The following is a 20,295-nucleotide window of genomic DNA, read 5'->3' as shown; positions in this document are numbered from 1 at the left end:
TTTGCAATTTACTTTGCGCTCCCAGTTTCGGCGAAGCCTTCATTGTCAAAAATAAAAATAAAACTACACTTACGGGAATTTTCAGAAGTGCATTTCATCAGATGTCTTGGAATCTCTGCAGTATTTGCAAGACATGGCTCAATCAATCGTTAAACACAGCGGAGAGTGCTCTAGTAAGGTTTTTTCAAAGATGCTATTTATCCTTGTCAGCTGTGGCGGGCCCATCCCATCTGCTTATTATTTAAATTCTCGTGCTCACGGTCGAAGCGTTGCATTACAAATGCAGGAGCGCACACTTCAAAGTGCAAAGAAAGACAATATAAAATAAGTTATTTTAATTCCTAATTATCCAGTATTGCCAAAGATCGATTGTATAAAGTATTTTTTCGACACATCTGTGTCAAATTGAGTCGGCAGATTTGTAAAGTGACAAAACAAAAGAACACTCCGTGGTTCCTTTTCAGTTTTTGTATCTGATGGGAAGGTAGCAGTTTGACAAACAGCTGCGTGACTTCGAGCTTTTTGCATTGTTTGTAGATTCTTGTTTCTGCAGCTTCGAGGGACGCCCCTCTATGAAAAGGCCACCATGAGGCAGCCTAGCTCTCCGATCCTTAGGCCCTTCTGTACAGTGGAATTATACAATCAGGTGTTTTGTAGGGCATCCCTAATTTGAGTGCAGTACAGGGTTGTGAGAAAACAGGGCTGATTGCAGAGGCCCCCTAACGTTTTGCCCCCATTTTCCACTTTTTGCTGGTGTTTTCCTGACTCTGATGGTGCCCTGGGTACTGCTAACCAGTCCCAGGGCCTGTGCTCTGTGTAAAATGGATATGCAAATAGCCTAATTATAATTGGCTAAGTTAACCTACCTATAAGTCCCTAGTATATGGTAGGGCATGTAGGTTTAGGGACCACAGCATAGGTAGTGCACCCATAGGTGCACTGCTGAGGTGCCCAGTGTCATTTTAAAGGAAGGCCTGCCTTGCTTGCAGCTTTTAAATTAAAGTTATATGCAAATTCGACTTTGGAATTAAAAGTAGTTCCAAAGTCTTAAACGACCTTATTTTTACATATAAGTCACCCCTAAGGTGTGCCCTATGTGCCCCTAGGGCTGGGTGCCATGTAACTATAAGCAGGGACTTTATAAAGATAGTTTTATAAGCCCTGGAGAGGTAAAAACAGCCAAATTTGTTTTTCCCTCATTGTAGTAAATGGCCTTCATAGGCTATAATGGGGAGACTTTATTTTAATTTTTAAAGTCTCCTTAAATGATGCATACCAAGAGTTTGGTATCAAATTAATTGTTGTAATAAATCCCACAACTTCCAGTTGTGGGATTTAATATAACTTGTTCAGGTAAAGAGTTTTAAACTTTACCTGAAAAGTTGCCAATTTCAGCCTTGCATTGTTTTTGCTGCTGTGCTCTGATTGGCCAGCCTCTAGAAGCTTGGCCAAGCTGCCTTGATGAGGTGTGAAGTGGCCTGGCTTTACACAAAGGAATGTGCCTGTGGGAAGGAATCTCCCCCTCAGCAGATGGTGAGGCAGGAAGGGGGAGGGCTGCCAAACTGGTCTTCAAAGGCAGAGAAGGTCATTTGGAGCAACCAGCAACACCCCCTTGATTAGATTAGGAGAGGGCAGGAGAGGGGTGTGTTTATGATTTTTAGCCACACCAGTGGGTGGGCTCAGCCAGATGCAACCTCCAAAAATCAGATTCAGCCATGATGGATTTTTAGAGAATGTTGCCTCATGGGATTGATTTTTGCCACACTTCCCAGGAAGTGGTCATCACAGGGGGAAGGACACTGCACCTGATTGGAGAACCAGGACCCCCCTGCTTTTCACCCAGGAGCAAGGATAAAACTTGCAGACCTGCACCCACCCTCAGTTCCCTACCACATCCAACAAGGAAGAACAACAGAAGAAGAAGGACTGCCCTGCTGGACCCCTGGCCTGCACCTGGAACCTGCACTCAGAAGGACTGCACCAGCTGCACACTTGGGCTTCACCACAAGAAGGACTTTGCCTGGCTTCAACTGGTTCAAGGAGGGACTCCCTGTTTGCTACAGGTGAAAAATTGCTAACCAGAGTCCCCTGCACCAACTCCTGAAGAAAGCGACCAACTGACCACTGTCCAGTGGCCAAAAAGGAGTTAGCGCCAGGTGCATTCTGGGAGTTGTAGTCCGCACCCCCCAAGGACCATCTCAGAACTTCTGGACCCTTGGGGTGAGCTGCGGACCCCAAAAGAACCTTAAAAGGACATATAGGAGAAGCCCCAGAAGTTTGGAGAAGTTTGGACAACTTTTGAAAAAAAGCTCCATAGAGGGACCGACCTGCCACGGCAACTCTAGCCGGCTTGCCTCAACCGCGACCCGGCCTGACTTGCTGGTTCGTCCCGGTGAAGAAAATCGCAGAAAAAGAGACTAAGTCCGAAGGTAAAAAGTTGACCGGGACCTCCCAGCCAGCGTATCCGAGGAGGGCTCCATGGATGTCGGATTAAGATCCAGGTTTACCCCGGTCGAAGGATTTTCACCTCGAAAAAACGACTAAGTCCGAAGGTAAAAATCTCCACGAGGATTCCCGCATCGCGAATCCGGAGAAGGGCTCTAGGAGGTCAGATTGGACTGGCAGGTTTGTCCCGCTGAAGAAAATCTTCGAAAAAAAGACTGAGTGTGAAGGTAAAGTTTTAACCGGGCCTCCCGCGGCCTGTAACCAAGCAGGGCTCCATCGCGGTCGGCCTTAAACTTTGACCTTGCCCCGGACGAGGTGCAACCAGATGACCCAATTGGTGCTTTTTGTTTCTAGGTGCAAAAAAAAATATATTTCTTAAAAATTCATATCTCCGGTTCCCCTTATCTGATTTTATTCGTTTTGGTGTCATTTTGAAGATAAAAATATAATTTATTTTTATAAATTGGTTTCAGATTTTTTAACTGTTTCCTGTGTTTTATTTAATTACTGTTTTGTGATATTTGAATGCTTTACACTCTGTCTCCTAAGTTAAGCCTTGACGCTCGTTGCCAAGCTACCAAGGGTTGAGCTGGGTTTAATTTACTGAGACCTAACTGGACCTTAGTGGAGGTTAGTGGCCTATTGCTAAGTGTAGGTACCTACCCGCCCTTACCAATAACCCATTTTCCAACATTTTTGGTGAGCAGTGGTGGGATCCTGTACTTGTGTTCAGTATCACGTTACAGTTTTAAGTAAAACAAATTTAAAATCCTTTAAATTGTCCTAGTGCAAAAATTGTTTTTAATTTGGATTAATTTCAATTATTGAATTTGTGTGATTTTCCTAAATTCTTATTTCCAATTTTTGCAAAAGGTTTTTGTAGACACAAAACTAGGGAACCATGGAGCTTGATCTGGCTAGCCTACCTACACTGACAGTAGTCCAGCTTAGGGGGTTGTGTACTGAAAGAGGGTTGCCTGCAACCACTGACCTCAGGAAGCATGTCCTGATCAAATCCCTGACAGCATGGGCTGAGGCCCAAGAGGTAGACTCAGAAGAAGCTCCAGAGGAGGGAGAAGTAGGGAAGGATGCTAGCTCCAACCACTCAAGGGAGGGAGGGCATCTGAGCCTAAGTGAGGATGAGGAAGACCGGTCCTCATTACATATAGTCACTAGGGGCAGACCCAAAGCTAGTTGGGGGAAGGGGGTCCCTTCAGGAGGAGAGAACCTGTCCCTCAGAGAAAGAGAGCTGGAGGCCCAGCTAGCATTTATAGCTTTGGAAGCACCGAAGCTGGCCCTAGAAAAGAAAAAGTGGGCAAAGAGAGAGAAAAGAGATGGTGGCAGCGACAGAGAAGTTGAGGTGTCCATGGGTGAGGGGTTTTGCCCCAGATTACCCAAGGGGGTGGTTCCTGCTTATGTAGAGGGGGATGATATAGACAAGTGGTTGGAGGCCTTTGAGAGGGCACTCCAAATGAGAAGGGTTAGGCCTCAATACTGGGGTTCCCTTTTGTGGGAGGTGGTCCCCAACTCAGGGAGGGATAGGCTTCTGACCTTAAGGGGGGAGGAGGCAGATTCATACCCTAGTATGAAGAGGTGCTTAACCAAGAAGTTTGGTCTAACCCCAGAGCAGTATAGAATGAAGTTCAGTGACACCCAGAAGGTCAGTACCCAGTCTTGGGTTGACTTTGTAGACACCTCACTTAAGGCACTAGAGGGCTGGATTATTGGTAACAAAGTAAATACTTATGAGGGGTTATACAATCTGATCATGAGAGAGCACATCTTGACCAATTGTACCCAAGAAAGGTTACGCCAGCATCTAGTGGACTCTAAGCTGACCAACCCGAGAGAGCTGGGGGAGGCAGCTGATGAGTGGTTGAGAACCAGGGTGGTTGTCAAGGCCCAGGGGGGAGACTCCAAGAAGGGGGGTCAGGTCCCCAAAAACCTAAGGAGGGAAGTGGTAAGCCCACCACAGAGACTCCCTCTGTACCCCAGAACCCTAAGAAGGAGGAGAGTAAATCCCACTCCCACTCTGACAAGCAGAGACAGGGAGACCCAGGGTTAAAAAAGCTCTTGGACAGTAAGGCTTGCTTTGACTGTCAGCAGACAGGTCACTTCAGAGGAGATGCAGCCTGTCCAAGGAAGGTGGTTAGCACTGGGCTGTCCAGTGTAGCCATGGAGGAGGACTCCTCAGATGATGAAGTCCTCCTAGCATTGAGCTGGGAGACAGGACCAGATGGTAAGCTGGTGATCCCTGAGGGTGGGAGTAGGCACTTCCACCCTATTCAGATGAATGGGATCCCTACCACTGGCCTGAGAGACACCTGTGCCAGTCACACTATAGTGAGTGACCGGTTAGTGACCCCAGACATGTATATCCCGGGAGAGACCAGGAAATTCAGGATAGCCACAGGGGAGGTCACCTCCAAACCTGTAGCCATAGTGCCCCTAGAGAGGGAGGGTATCCTTGACTGGTTTAGGGTGGTAGTCAGCGCTGACCTCCCCCTAGATTGTATCCTGGGCAATGACCTCCCAGAGGGGAGTCTGGTCCCAGATGGGGCGGTCGCCCAGGGCGCCCCCCCAACCCAATGTCCTGGGGAGTCAGTCCCTACAGTTAGGAGACAGGGGTCCCCAAGAAAAGGAAAGAAGAAAAGGAAGGGTAGGCCACTCTTAAAGAGAGTTCCAGGGAGCCAAAGGCCTTCTGCCCCAGTAGGGGGGGAGCCCAGAGTTGGAACTGGTGAGGCCTGACCTGACCCCAAGGAAGTCCTGGGTAGTCAGGCAGCTGTCCAGATGCAGGGTGTTGCCCCTGCACTGACAGAAGGGAGAGTGGAAGGAGGGTGTCTGCCACAGGAGGTGGTAGCCCCCCACTCTAGACAGCAAGAGGGGTGCCAGTACCCCACAGTTTCCCCTAAAGCAGCTCAGCCACCTGTCAATGGAGAGCTTAGGGTGTGGTTCTGGGTACTGACAACTATCAGTAGCCTCTGCTGGGTGCTAGCATTCCTGGCAGCACTGCACTTGGCCTGGGAGGCAGACCCCAGGGCCAAAAGCAAAGTAGGCCCCCTGACCCTGTTGGTCATGGTGGGTTTGCTCAAGTGTTGGGTGACCTCTTTGGGTAACCTAGGTGTTGCCCTAGCAAAGTTAGGAGTAGGGGAGGTGGGCACCTCACTACCCAAGTTGGCAGAGAGAAAGGAGTAAGACCCCCCTATAGGGAAGTTTCAGTTTGAGATGTGTCCTTTCACTGTTGGGGTGGGTTCACTACCTAGAGGGAGTGACCATGACAGGAGGAAGTAAGGCAGAGAAGGCCCTGCAAAGGGACAGCCAGTTTTCTTCACTGTCTTCCTCACCTAACAAGCCAGGAAGACTCTCCAAGGGTTGGGCTGAGTCTCCTGGGCGTGTGGGTTGGGGGGGGGGGCTTGTGTGAGAAAACAGGGCTGATTGCAGAGGCCCCCTAACTTTTTGCCTCCATTTTCCACTTTTTGCTGGTGTTTTCCTGACTCTGATGGTGCCCTGGGTACTGCTAACCAGTCCCAGGGCCTGTGCTCTGTGTAAAATGGATATGCAAATAGGCTAATTATAATTGGCTAAGTTAACCTACCTATAAGTCCCTAGTATATGGTAGGGCATGTAGGTTTAGGGATCACAGCATAGGTAGTGCACCCATAGGTGCACTGCTGAGGTGCCCAGTGTAATTTTTAAGGCAGGCCTGCCTTGCTGGCTGCTTTTAAATTAAAGTTATGTGCAAATTCGACTTTGGAATTAAAAGTAGTTCCAAAGTCTTAAACTACCTTATTTTTACATATAAGTCACCCCTAAGGTGTGCCCTATGTGCCCCTAGGGCTGGATGCCATGTAACTATAAGCAGGGACTTTATAAAAATAGTTTTATAAGCCCTGGTGAGGTAAAAACAGCCACATTTGTGTTTCCCTCATTGTAGTAAATGGCCTTCATAGGCTATAATGGGGAGACTTTATTTTAATTTGTAAAGTCTCCTTAAATGATGCATACCAAGAGTTTGGTATCAAATTAATTGTTGTAATACATCCCACAACTTCCAGTTGTGGGATTTAATATAACTTGTTCAGGTAAAGAGTTTTAAACTTTACCTGAAAAGTTGCCAATTTCAGCCTTGCATTGTTTTTGCTGCTGTGCTCTGATTGGCCAGCCTCTAGAAGCTTGGCCAAGCTGCCTTGATGAGGTGTGAAGTGGCCTGGCTTCACACAAAGGAATGTGCCTGTGGGAAGGAATCCCCCCTCAGCAGATCGTGAGGCAGGAAGGGGGAGGGCTGCCAAACTGGTCTTCAAAGGCAGAGAAGGACATTTGGAGCAACCAGCAACACCCCCACATCCTGCCACCCCAGACAACTAGGTGCCCCCTTGATTAGATTAGGAGAGGGCAGGAGAGGGGTGTGTTTATGATTTTTAGCCACACCAGTGGGTGGGCTCAGTCAGATGTAACCTCCAAAAATCAGATTCAGCCATGATGGATTTTTAGAGAATGTTGCTTCCTGGGATTGATTTTTGCCACACTTCCCAGGAAGTGGTCATCACAGGCGGAAGGACCCTGCACCTGATTGGAGAAGCAGGACCCCCCTGCTTTTCACCCAGGAGCAAGGATAAAACTGGCAGACCTGCATCCACACCTCAGTTCCCTACCACATCCAACAAGGAAGAACAACAGAAGAAGAAGGACTGCCCTGCTGGACCCCTGGCCTGCACCTGGAACCTGCACTCAGAAGGACTGCACCAGCTGCACACTTGGGCTTCACCACAAGAAGTACTTTGCTTGGCTTCAACTGGTTCAAGGAGGGACTCCCTGTTTGCTACAGGTGAAAAATTGCTAACCAGAGTCCCCTGCACCAACTCCTGAAGAAAGCGACCAGCTGACCACTGTCCAGTGGCCAAAAAGGAGTTTGCGCCAGGTGCATTCTGGGAGTTGTAGTCCGCACCCCCCAAGGACCATCTCAGAACTTCTGGACCCTTGGGGTGAGCTGTGGACCCCAAAAGAACCTTAAAAGGACATCTAGGAGAAACCCCAGAAGTTTGGAGAAGTTTGGACAACTTTTGAAAAAAAGCTCCATAGAGGGACCGACCCGCCGCGGCAACTCTAGCCGGCTTGCCTCAACCGCGAGCCGGCCTGATTTGCTTGTTCGTCCCGGTAAAGAAAATCTTCAAAAAAGAGACTAAGTCCGAAAGTAAAAAGTTGACCGGGACCTCCCAGCCAGCGTATCCGAGGAGGGCTCCATGGATGTCGGATCAAGATCCAGGTTTACCCCGGTCGAAGGATTTTCACCTCGAAAAAACAACTAAGTCCGAAGGTAAAAATCTCCACCGAGGATTCCCGCATCGCGTATTGGACTGGCAGGTTTGTCCCGCTGAAGAAAATCTTCGAAAAAAAGACTAAGGCGGTCATTCTGACCCTGGCGGTCAAAGACCGCCAGGGCGGAGGACCGCGGGAGCACCGCCGACAGGCCGGCGGTGCTCCAATGGGGATTCCAACCGCGGCGGTAAAGCCGCGGTCGGACCGGCACCACTGGCGGGCTCCCGCCAGTGTACCGCCGCCCCATTGAATCCTCCAAGGCGGCGCAGCTTGCTGCGCCGCCGAGGGGATTCCGACCCCCCCTACCGCCATCCAGATCCCGGCGGTCCGACCGCCGGGATCCGGATGGCGGTAGGGGGGGGTCGCGGGGCCCCTGGGGGCCCCTGCAGTGCCCATGCCACTGGCATGGGCATTGCAGGGGCCCCCGTAAGAGGGCCCCTAAATGTATTTCACTGTCTGCTGCGCAGACAGTGAAATACGCGACGGGTGCAACTGCACCCGTCGCACAGCTTCCACTCCGCCGGCTCGATTCCGAGCCGGCTTCATCGTGGAAGCCTCTTTCCCGCTGGGCTGGCGGGCGGTCTGAAGGCGACCGCCCGCCAGCCCAGCGGGAAAGTCAGAATTACCGCCGCGGTCTTTCGACCGCGGAACGGTAACCTGACGGCGGGACTTTGGCGGGCGGTCAGAATGAGGGCCTAAGTGTGAAGGTAAAGTTTTAACCGAGGCCTTCTGCGGCCTGTAGCCGAGCAGGGCTCCATCGCGGTCGGCCTTAAACTTTGACTTTGCCCGGGACGAGGTGCAACCAGATGACCCGATTGGCGCTTTTTGTTTCTATGCGCAAAAAAAAAAAAAAAATCTTTAAAAATTCATATCCCCGGTTCCCCTTTGGATTTTTAAACTGTTTCCTGTGTTTTATTTAATTACTGTTTTGTGATATTTAAATGCTTTACACTCTGTCTCCTAAGTTAAGCCTTGACGCTCGTTGCCAAGCTACCAAGGGTTGAGCTGGGTTTAATTTACTGAGACCTAACTGGACCTTAGTGGAGTTTAGTGGCCTATTGCTAAGTGTAGGTACCTACCTGCCCTTACCAATAACCCATTTTCCAACAAGGGTGATTCAGAATCAGTGGCTGTGATGCGGACATGCGTACGGAATCACCTGTCGAGGTCGAGTTATTAATGTACATAACTTTGCACTAAATATATTGTATCTTTTTGTTTTTTTAGAATGCATATTGGTCTAGGTACGGGTGAAAATGTTCACCAAAATTCCAACCTGGTGAAATATACACGTTTTCAAAGTGTACCTGTGGAGCGAAATTTGTTTTGAAAAAATGGCAAATACTCTAAAGGCGATGAAGACAAAAATGATAAACGTTGTCCCCAAAAGCAGAAGAACTGTTGAGTTTGGTTTTCTGGTGCATGCTTGATTGAACCACAAAACAGGGTCCTGGAAAGTCTGTGCTACACTGTGTTATTCTGATTGCCTTTCCAACCAGAATTGCTGAAACAGTATCTTAATTACCTCCTTGTCCGTCTTCCTCGCCCCAGTATTTTCTCAATGAGCATTAGCCTTAACATGACAGTTTCCCATCCCTCCAATATGGTGACTTCTTATTCCCTTTAATTTGCCTAAAAAGGATGCCCCCCCCAACACACATCCTGTTTCCCAAAGCCTTGAACAATTTAGCCACCCCCACACAGGGCTGGGAGGGATGGGAAACCATAGTGTGGTGAGGAATGCCTGGACTCGGAGTAATGAAGATTACCAGTAAGTAACTGGGGCATTCCTCAATGTGTGTGGCCACCCTGTCAACCAATTAGAACAGGGCAGTTTTTCAGACCCATTCAGACAGGCTGAAGGCACTCAGTCAGAAGAGTGGGATGACTGACCATGGTATTCATGCACTTCTTAGGCATCAAAGTAATGTGCGAGAAGATGCACAATAGCTCATACTAGTATTGTTTTTTTTCCATGCATGGTACTCAGTAGCGGTTACTCCGAAAAGCCGGATTCATTGAACTAAGAGCTTCTTCTTAAAATGGACTGAAAAATAAATCATAAATCATTTTGCTTAACCCTACTATGGATTTCCCTTTAGGGTAACCAGAGGTCACACTGGTTCACTTCAATCAGCTATCTACTGAATATCTGTCATCTACAGGAGCAGAAAGAGTGGTACTTTTGTCACCACAGCTGTCTGTCCTAGCAAAGCTGATGACAAGGGTTCCTGTGACACAGTAATGGATATCAAAAAGACATCTGGGGTCATTAGAGCCTCCAACCTTGACTCTGATGCTTCTCCTTCTCACTGTTATAACTGCATGTTATCTGTTTTTTATATGTTTTGGAAGTTATGTAATTACACATCAATTTCACAAATGTCTTGACATTTAGGGGCATATTTATACTCTGTTTGCGCCGGAATTGCGTCGTTTTTTTTTACGCAAATCCGACGCAAAGCTAACTCCATATTTATACTTTGGCGTTAGACCCGTCTAGCGCCAAAGATCTTGGAGTTTGCGTCATTTTTTAGCGTGGACACCTACCTTGCGTTAATGATATGCAAGGTAGGCGTTCCCGTCTAAAAAATGACTCCAAGGCATGTGCGCCTTATTTAAACACCCGTGCAAAAATGGCGCACAGGAGTGGGCGGGTCAAAAAAAATGACGTCCAGCCGCTTTTGCGTCATTTCTTAACGCCTGGTCAGGGCAGGCGTTAAGGGACCTGTGGGCTCGGAAGGAGCCCAGAGGTGCCCTCCCATGCCCCCAGGGACACCCCCTGCCACCCTGGAATTTAAGGTAAGTTCAGGTAAGTATTTTTTTAAAAAATTTATTGTGGCATAGGGGGGCCTGATTTGTGCCCCCCTACATGCCACTATGCCCAATGACCATGCCCAGGGGACAGAAGTCCCCTGGGCATGGCCATTGGGCAAGGGGGCATGACTCCTGTCATGTCAATGGAGGGTGGGAGTAAAATAAAATGGCGCTAATCGGGTTGAGGCAGATTTTTTGCCTCAGACCGACTTGCCCCATTTTTTGACGCCCAAGCTCCATTTTCCCTTACGCCGGTGCTGCCAGGTGTGGGTCATTTTTTTTTACGCACACCAGTCAGCTCCGCCGGCTAACGTCATTCCATAAATAAGGCGCCCGCATGGCGCTTTGGAATGGCGTTAGCCGGCATTAACATTTTTGACGCACAACTGCGTTGGCGCAGTTGTGCGTCAAAAAGTATAAATATGGCCCTCAATCAGAAGCCGAGGTGTTGCAAATTTCTGTGAAGAGGTCGGGGTCAATGCTCATGTAATGGTTCTTTCTGGCATATCATCATGGGTTAAATGCATATGATGTCTCATCAGCGGCCTAGATGATTTATTTAGCATCTATTCAGGTTTAGGTATTCTTAAGATTCAATCTGCATCTTACCAGCAAGTATGAATGTTGAGTAAAGCATAGACAAGATACATTTCACAAACAAAAAATGTCTGCCATTTCTCACAGGTACACACATGGTAGCAGTGTCTGATGTGACAGAAGAGAGTAGGCAAAGCCTTCAGTGACTTCAACACAAGTGCAGCAGATAATGCAAATTTATAGCACCTATTGAAATCCAATACTCCTGGTTTTGAATTTAGGGCCTGATGTACGATTGCCCAAATTAGCAACTCGTAATTTGTGGCAAATTGAAACTCACATTTTGTGAGTTGCTATTTCTGATGTAGGCACAAGCCAGCAAATTGCGACTCACAAATGGGTCACATCACAGTTACCGAAAAAGCAGTGTACAAGTCGGTAACTTCTCGCAAAAAGTGACAGAGGATGGCAAAAAATGACTGCTGATTGCAATTTGCTACTGTGAATCACAAATTGCCACAGAGGTTTTTAAAAGGGGAAAATCACTTCCTGGTGCACTGCAAGGGCCCCCAAACAGGAAGTGGTGTCCCTGGAGATCCCTGCGCAGGAGGAGCAGCACATGCTCTAGACCAGAAGCACACGCCCACATCACTGACTTCCATTGCACCACAAGGAAAATGGCCAGCCAACAGGGGAACAAAACTGCTGGGGAGCGTATAAGCAAAATGAAATTATCTGACAAGGAACTGGACATCCTCACTGAGTGATGTTGTGTCCACCATGAGGAGTTGTGTGGGAGGCTGTCCCAGAGTGTCCCTGAGGTGCACAAGTGCAAAATCTGGAGGGAGATACAGTTCCAGATTAATGCCCTGGGGGACGGGTCGATAAAGGAAATCAAAAAGAGGTGGTATGACCTGCACTCCAGGGCCAAGGAATGGCTTGTAGCCCAGGTGCGTGGCGTTCAGGGTACAGGAGGAGGACCATCCAATGTGGCACTCCCTACAGCTACTAAGGCGATGGTCGAAACAGCTCTGGAGCCAGAGGCAGTCTGTGGATTTGGCCTCTGGACACTTCAGTATCCGCAACAACCACTGGTGAATGAAAATCCCCTTCTATTTCCACCTAGTACCCACACCCTGCTGCCCACAAGCATGCATAACAGTCTCACACATATATGAGTGGATGGTCCACATAGATGAGGAAGTTATCGCAACTGGTGCATTATGGTACATGCAGTCATGTACAGAAATAGTGCAGAAACTGTCATACAGTATTTGTAACTGTAACCAAATAAATAAGCCAGTTCCTCACACATACTTTTTATTCTATGTCCCATTTCCCAAAAAGATACACAGGAAGGGGAATGTAAAGAGGGTGAGGACCAGTCCAATTCTCTGCTGGAGGAAGGGCAGGCAGATGTGCGCCAGAGCCCACCCAGAACATCGCTGGCATATGACAGGGCAGCTGTTACTCCATCCCATGCAGCCAGATTTGGGGGTCAAACATAGCCACATCAGAACTCTCATTGACCCATCCCTGTGACCAGGGTTCGGGGTCTACGCCCAACCCAACGGGCCCAAAGGTGCCAGCAGGCACTGCAGGCTGCATGCTCCCAGGCAGGACACGGTTAGCAGTCTGAGTCTGGAAGCATAGCGCAGGTCATGTTGAGGGTTCAGCATCTGCAAAAACACAAATGCACATTATTAGGCAGAAAACATCCCAAGGATTTGATAATCTCACCCAGCAGATGTCGGCCAACCAGGCAGACCTCAAACCAAAATTGGATGCCATCAATGGCTCACTTGGCCAACTGTGCAGGGAGATGGCAGAGGACAGACACCTGTTATGGTGCCATGAGCACAGGCATGCTACAAGAATGGATGCCTTCACCAGGGCAGTTGGCCGGCTAGTCCAGGCAATGACCCAACAAAGCAGATGCGCGCTGACCCTGCAGGTGGAGATGGGCCAATTCAGTGGAGATGTGGCCAGATGATCCAAGGAACAAGGCATATGCATGGTCACCTGTAGAAGCACATATGTGGGTTAAAAACATGAAGTTCTACATATTAACTAAACATTTATGTGCACAGCTGCTCAATCACCTAATATGAGCCCTTCATCAAAGTCATCTCTTTCCAATCGCGGATATGTGCCACTGTGCCTGAATACATATGAGTCATGCGTATTCCCTGGGCACTTAGCTGCAAGGTCTGTGATGATATTCTGAGCATTGCACACAACTTGTATGTTCATGGAATGTGCACTCTTACGGTTCCGAAATATGGATTTTTAGATGGGATGGGGGACATATGGGCACATGGGTCCTGTCTATGCAACTGTTAACCTGTGGGAATTCTGCTATCTGGTATAAATGTGTTTTGATATGCTGCATTTCCTGGTTGTGCCTAGTCATGTAGATGTGCTGGTGTATGTCCTGGAGCATGGCGTCTAGGAAGTTGTTGAAGAAGTACAACAGCGTACTCTGTGATACCCCTCGAGCTAATGCTATGACATGCTAGTAGATACTACTGGCCAAGAGGTGGAGGAAGCACAGGACCTGAAGATGGTTACGATTGCATTGCCACTCTGTGTTGTGCTCTCAAGGTAAGGATTTAGGGTGGCAATAAGCTCAAGAATCACAGTGCAACTCCGCCTGTCCTGCTGAAACATATCCTCCTCTGTCTTCTCAAACAGGGTCTGCCTGATGATCTTCTCCGGTCAAAAAACATCTAGATGCACAGTTCCAAAAAAGGTTAAAGAACACTCAACCCAATGAGGGGACGACAAAAAGAAAGAAGGAATAACAGGTCCCTGTGAATATCCAATATTTTGGAACAAGAGCCCTCACTCACCAATTGGTGACATGCTTCATCATCGGGCTTTGCTGCTCGTCGGGCCGACGCTGCAATGCCTGACGAGCCCCTCAAGAGGGCTCTTTGCCGGAAGTCTTTTGTTGAAGATATGTGCCGGTGGGTGAATGCGATGATGTGGGGATTGGTAAAGAAGCTTTTAAAAATGACTAGAGGGAAAAATCTAAATGAAACAATTTATTAGCAAAAAAAAACAGAACCTTTTTTGGAACTGTGCATCTAGATGTTTTGTGTTTTATATGGGAGTATTATGCACAGGACCATTCTTTGCTGTCTTTATAAATCTCCCACTATTCTAGCCCTCTTTTTGTTTTTGTTGATCCTCTCCTGTAGTCACCTCCTCTGCTGGTTAGCCAGTATTCAACTCCTCCTCACCATCAGGTACAGGGCAGCCATTGCGGGTGGTCCCTGATGCATTCTGGGCCCTGGTTTTATAGGCTGGTTCAAGTTAGCATCTATTTTGGATTTATGTTAAATTGCATGTTCAAATGGGTCATTTTGCGGCTACTCACGAACAGCGGCTTATTTATACTTGATTGTTTTGCAACTCGCAGTTAGCGACTCGCTAAATGCAAGTCGCATTTTCTGACCTCTTCTTTTGCAACTCGCAAACCACTTGCATCGCAATGTCGTGTTTGCAACTGCTTGTCGTACATTACATAAGGCTGATTTAGCATTTTCAATCCAAATTGCAAACGTTTCCGAGTCACAAAATGGTCATACATCGGGCCCTTAATGGTTCCCAAAAATAGCAATTACTGCAATTTCTTCAACAAAAATGAGGTATAGTACACAGTTTGTGGTGCTTTTGCATCAAAATCAGCATGGCCTGATGTTAGAAATGGGGTCTCTAGTTGGTAGTCAGTTTACACCCTGTCCAAGTAGGGACCCTCACTCTAGTCAGGGTAAGAGAGATACACAGCTCAAATAACCCCCCCTTAATCCGTGATAGCTTGGCACAGGCACTCAGGCTTGTCTCAGAAGCAATGTGTGAAGTATTTGCACCAACACATACTGTAACACAGAGAAAACACCACAATAGACCTATAAACAAGTTTAACAAAATAGCCAATATTTATTTAAATCAAACAAGACCAAAACGACAAAAATCCAACATAAACAATTAAAGATTTTGCATTTAATAAAAAGAGACTTAATAAATAGAAAAAAGTGGATGCGTTGATTTAGCCCAAAGTACCTGGTATGCATAAAAAATAAAGCTGCAGGGACGAGCGTGCGTCAGAAAAGCAAGAGATGTGTCAATTCTTTACTTGCAAGTAAGGCTACGTGTTGATTCTTTCTCAGCTGGGTAAGCAATGCATCAGTTCTTTCCTCACAGGGAAGGGATTCATTGGTTTCTGGACAAGTAACCTCAAGTCCGTGCGGTGATGTTGACACACGACAGGGATGAATCTGTGCTGAGCTGGTGATGCATCAACTTCACAGGCACTGCGTTGATTTTTCAGCTGTGACGCAGGCACTGTGTTGATTTTTCTGCTGCTTGGCTCTAATGCTGAGGTTTCCACTCAGGTTCTGCCAGCTTCTCCTTCCAGGGGCCCTGACACTGGATGTGGCATCACTTGGCAAGTCAGGGGATCTTAGCAAGAGACCCCAGGTGCTGGCAGGTTAAGTCTTTGATGCCCTTGAGACTTCTTAACAGGAGGCAAGCTAAGCCCAACCCCTTGGAGAAACTTCACAAGCAGGTTACACAGCAAAGTCCAGTCTTTGTCCTCTCTAAGGCAGAAGCATCAACTGCAGGCCAATCCAGCAAAGCACACAGAGCAAAGGGGCAGTACTCCTTATCACAGCTCTTCAGCTCTTCTCCTTGGCAGAAGTTCCTCTTGATCCTTTTGATCCAGAAGTGTTACAAAACTGGGGTTTGGGTCCACTACTTATACTCATTTCTGCCTTTGAAGTAGGCAAAATTCAAAAGTATTTGTAGTACACAAGACCCTGTCTCTTCCTTTCCCTGCCCCAGCCACACTCTAGGGGGTTGGAGACTGTATTGTGAGGGGACAGTGTGGGAAAGTACCATCTTGCCTGGCATTTTACCCCCATTTTTTACTTGTGTGTATGTTTGTTTTTGCCTGTGTCACTGGGATCCTGCTAGCCAGGACCCCAGTGCTCATAGTCTGTGGCCTATATGTGTTCCCTGTGTGGTGCCTAAATGTATCACTGAGGCTCTGCTAACCAGAACCTTAGTGTTTATGCTCTCTCTGCTTTTAAAATTGTCACTGCAGGCTAGTGACTATTTTCACCAATTCTAATTGGCACACCGGAACACCCTTATAATTCCCTAGTATATGGTACCTAGGTACCCAGGGTATTGAGGTGCCAGGAGATCCCTATGGGCTGCAGCATTTCTTTTGTCACCCATAGGGAGCTCAGACAATTCTTACACAGGACTGCCCCTGCAGCCTGAGTGAAATAACGTCCACGTTATTTCACAGCCATTTTACACTGCACTTAAGTAATTTATAAGTCACCTATATGTTTAACCCTCACTTAGTGAAGGTTAGGTGCAAAGTTACTAAGAGTGAGGGCACCCTGGCACTAGCCAAGGTGCCCCCACATTGTTCAGGGCAATTTCCCCGGACTTTGTGAGTGCGGGGACACCATTACACGTGTGAACTACATATAGGTCAATACCTATGTGTAGCTCCACAATGGTAACTCCGAACATGGCCATTGAACATGTCTAAGATCATGGAATTGTCCCCCCAAGCCAAATGTGGTATTGGGGTGCCAATCCCGTGCATCCCCGGGGCTCCAGCATGGACCCCGGGTACTGCCAAACTAACTCTCTGGGGTTTTCACTGCAGCTACCGCTTCTGCCAACCCTCAGACAGGTTTCTGCCCCCCTGGAGCCTGGGCAGCCCAGTCCCAGGAAGGCAGTGTAGGAGGCTGGCCAGGCTTGTAGTGGGTACCAGAGGTACTTACACCTTGTGCCAGGTCCAGTTATCCCTTATTAGTGTAGAAGAGGTGTTTCTAGCAGCTAAGTCTGATAGAAGGTAGCTATGGCAAAGCAGCTTAGGCTGAACTAGGAGACATGTAAAGCTCCTACTATACCACTGGTGTCATATGCACAATATCATAGGAAAACACAATACACAGAAGTACTAAAAATAAGGTACTTTATTTTTATGACAATATTCCAAAAGTATCTCAGTGAGTACCCTCAGTATGAGGATAAGTTATATACACAAGATATATGTACACAAACCAAAATTATGCAGGTAATAGCAAAAGGAAGTAATGCAAGCAATGTAAGGTTACAGTAGATTGCAATAGGAGCACATAGGTATAGGGGCAACACAAACCATATACTCCAAAAGTGGAATGCGAACCACGAATGGACCCCAAACCTATGTGAGCTTGTAGAGAGTCGCTGGGACTGTAAGAAAACAGTGAGGGTTAGAAAAATAGTCCACCCCAAGACCCGGAAAGGTAGGTGTAAAGTGCACCTACTACCCCCAGAGAGCACAGAAGTCGTGATAGAGGGATTCTGCAAAGAGAACAAACACCAACAATGCAACAACAGTGGATTTATGGACCTGAGTACCTGTAAGACAAGGGGACCAAGTCCAATAGTCGCGACAGTGTCGAGAGTTGGCAGGAGCCCAGGAAATGCCAGCTGAGGGTGCAAGAAAGCTGCCACCGGTTAGAAGAAGCTTGGAGTTCTGCAAGAAAGAAGAGGACTAGGAACTTCCCCTTTGGAGAATGATGTCCCACGTCGTGAAGAAGCTTGCAGAGGTGTTCCCATGCAGAAAGACCGCAAACAAGCCTTGCTAGCTGCAAGGGTTGCAGTCAGGGTTTTTGGATGCTGCTGTGGCCCAGAAGGGACCAGGATGTCGCCACTTGGATGAGGAGACAGAGAGGGCACCCAGCAAGTCAGGGAGCCCTCACAGAAGCAGGCAGCACCCGCAGAAGTACCTGAACAGGCACTTAGAAGAAAGGTGAAACGGAGTCTACCCGAAGTCACAAAAGGGAGTCCCATGACGCCAGAGGACAACTCAGAAGGTTGTGCACTGCAGGTTAGAGTGTCGGGGACCCTGGCTTGGCTGTGTATGAAGGAAATCCTGGAAGAATGCACAAGAGCCGGAGCAGCTGCAAATCACGCGGTACCCAGCAATGCAGTCTAGCGTGGGGAGGCAAGGACTTACCTCCACCAAACTTGGACTGAAGAGTCACTGGACTGTGGGAGTCACTTGGACAGAGTTGCTGAGTTCCAGGGACCACGCTCGTCGTGCTGAGAGGGGACCCAGAGGACCGGTGATGCAGTCTTTTGTTGCCTGCGGTTGCAGTGGGAAGATTCCTTCGACCCACAGGAGATTTCTTCAGAGCTCCTGGTGCAGAAAGGAGGCAGGCTACCCCCAGAGCATGCACCACCTGGAAACAGTCAAGCAAGCCGGCAGGATGAGGCGATACAAGGTTGCTAGTAGTCGTCTTGCTACTTTGTTGCGGTTTTGCAGGCGTCCTGAGCAGTCAGCGGTCGATCCTTTGGCAGAAGGTGAAGAGGAAGTTGCAGAGTAACTCTGGTGAGCTCTTGCATTCATTATCTGGTGAGATCCACAAAGCAGAGACCCTAAATAGCCAGAAAAGGAGGTTTGGCTACCTAGGAAGGAGGATTGGCTACCAAGAGAGGTAAGAGCCTATCAGAAGGAGCCTCTGACGTCACCTGCTGGAACTGGCCACTCAGAGCAGGCCAGTGTGCCACAGACACCTCTGTTTCCAAGATGGCAGAGGTCTGGGACACACTGGAGGAGCTCTGGGCACCTCCCCTGGGAGGTGCAGGTCAGGGGAGTGGTCACTCCCCTTTCCTTTGTCCAGTTTCATGCCAGAGCAGGGCTGGGGGATCCCTGAACCGGTGTTGACTGGCTTATGCAGAGATTGGCACCATCTGTTCCCATCAAAGCATTTCCAGAGGCTGGGGGAGGCTACTCCTCCCCAGCCTTCACACCTATTTCCAAAGGGAGAGGGTGTTACACCCTCTCTCAGAGGAGGTCCTTTGTTCTGCCTTCCTGGGCCAGGGCTGTCTGGACCCCAGGAGGGCAGAAACCTGTCTGAGGGGTTGGCAGCAGCTGCAGTGGAGACCCCGGAAAGGCAGTTTGGCAGTACCCGGGTTCTGTGCTACAGACCCGGGGGATCATGGAATTGTCCCCCCAATGCCAGAATGGCATTGGGGTGACAATTCCATGATCTTAGACATGTTCATCTCCTAGACATGGGATCTCCTGGAACCCCAATACCCTGGGTACCTCAGTACCATATACTAGAGAATTATATGGGTGTGCCAGTATACCAATGTGAATTGGTAAATTTAGTCACTAGCCTGTTAGTGACAAATTTGGAAAGCAGAGAGAGCATAACCACTGAGGTTCTGGTTAGCAGAGCCTCAGTGAGACAGTTAGGCATCACACAGGGAACACATACAGGGCACATATTTATGAGCACTGGGGCCCTGCCTGGCAGGGTCCCAGTTACACATAGACTAAAACAACCTATATACAGTGAAATATGGGGGTAACATGCCAGGCAAGATGGTACTTTCCTACAGGCAGAACTAAGGATTTCCTCTGCGAGAGGGTGTTACATCCTCTCCCTTTAGAAATAGGTGTTAAGGGCCTGAGAGAAGTAGCCTCTCCTGGCCTCTGGGATTGCTTTGAAGGGCACAGATGGTGCCCTCCAAAGCATAAACCAGTCTACACCGGTTCAGGGAGCCCCCAGCCCCTGATCTGGCGCGAAACTGGACAAAGGAAAGGGGAGTCACCACTCCCATGTCCATCACCACCCCAGGGGTGGTGCCCAGAGCTCCTCCAGTGTGTCCCAGACCTCTGCCATCTTGAATGCAGAGGTGTGAGGGCACAATGGAGACCTCTGAGTGGCCAGTGCCAGCAGGTGACGTCAGAGACTCCTCCTGATGGGCTCTTACCTGGCTAGGTAGCCAATCCTCCTCTGAGGGCTATTTAGGGTCTTCCTGTGGGTTCCTCTTCAGATAACGAATGCAAGAGCTCACCAGAGTTCCTCTGTACTTCTCTCTTTGACTTCTGCCAAGGATCGACCGCTGACTGCTCCAGGACGCCTGCAAAACTGCAACAAAGTAGCAAGAAGACTACCAGAAACATTGTATCGCCTAATCCTGCCGTTTTTTTTACTGTTTCCTGGTGGTGCATCCTCTGCGGGCTGTCTGCCTTCACCCTGCACTGGAAGCCAAGAAGAAATCTCCAGTGGGTCGACGGAATCTTCCCCCTGCTACCGCAGGCACCAAACTTCTGCATCACCAGTCCTATGGGTCCCCTCTCATCTCAAC

Source organism: Pleurodeles waltl, chromosome 2_1, assembly GCF_031143425.1.
Source record: "Pleurodeles waltl isolate 20211129_DDA chromosome 2_1, aPleWal1.hap1.20221129, whole genome shotgun sequence".
Taxonomy (NCBI): domain Eukaryota; kingdom Metazoa; phylum Chordata; class Amphibia; order Caudata; family Salamandridae; genus Pleurodeles; species Pleurodeles waltl.
Note: the sequence above shows the minus strand (reverse complement) of the source record.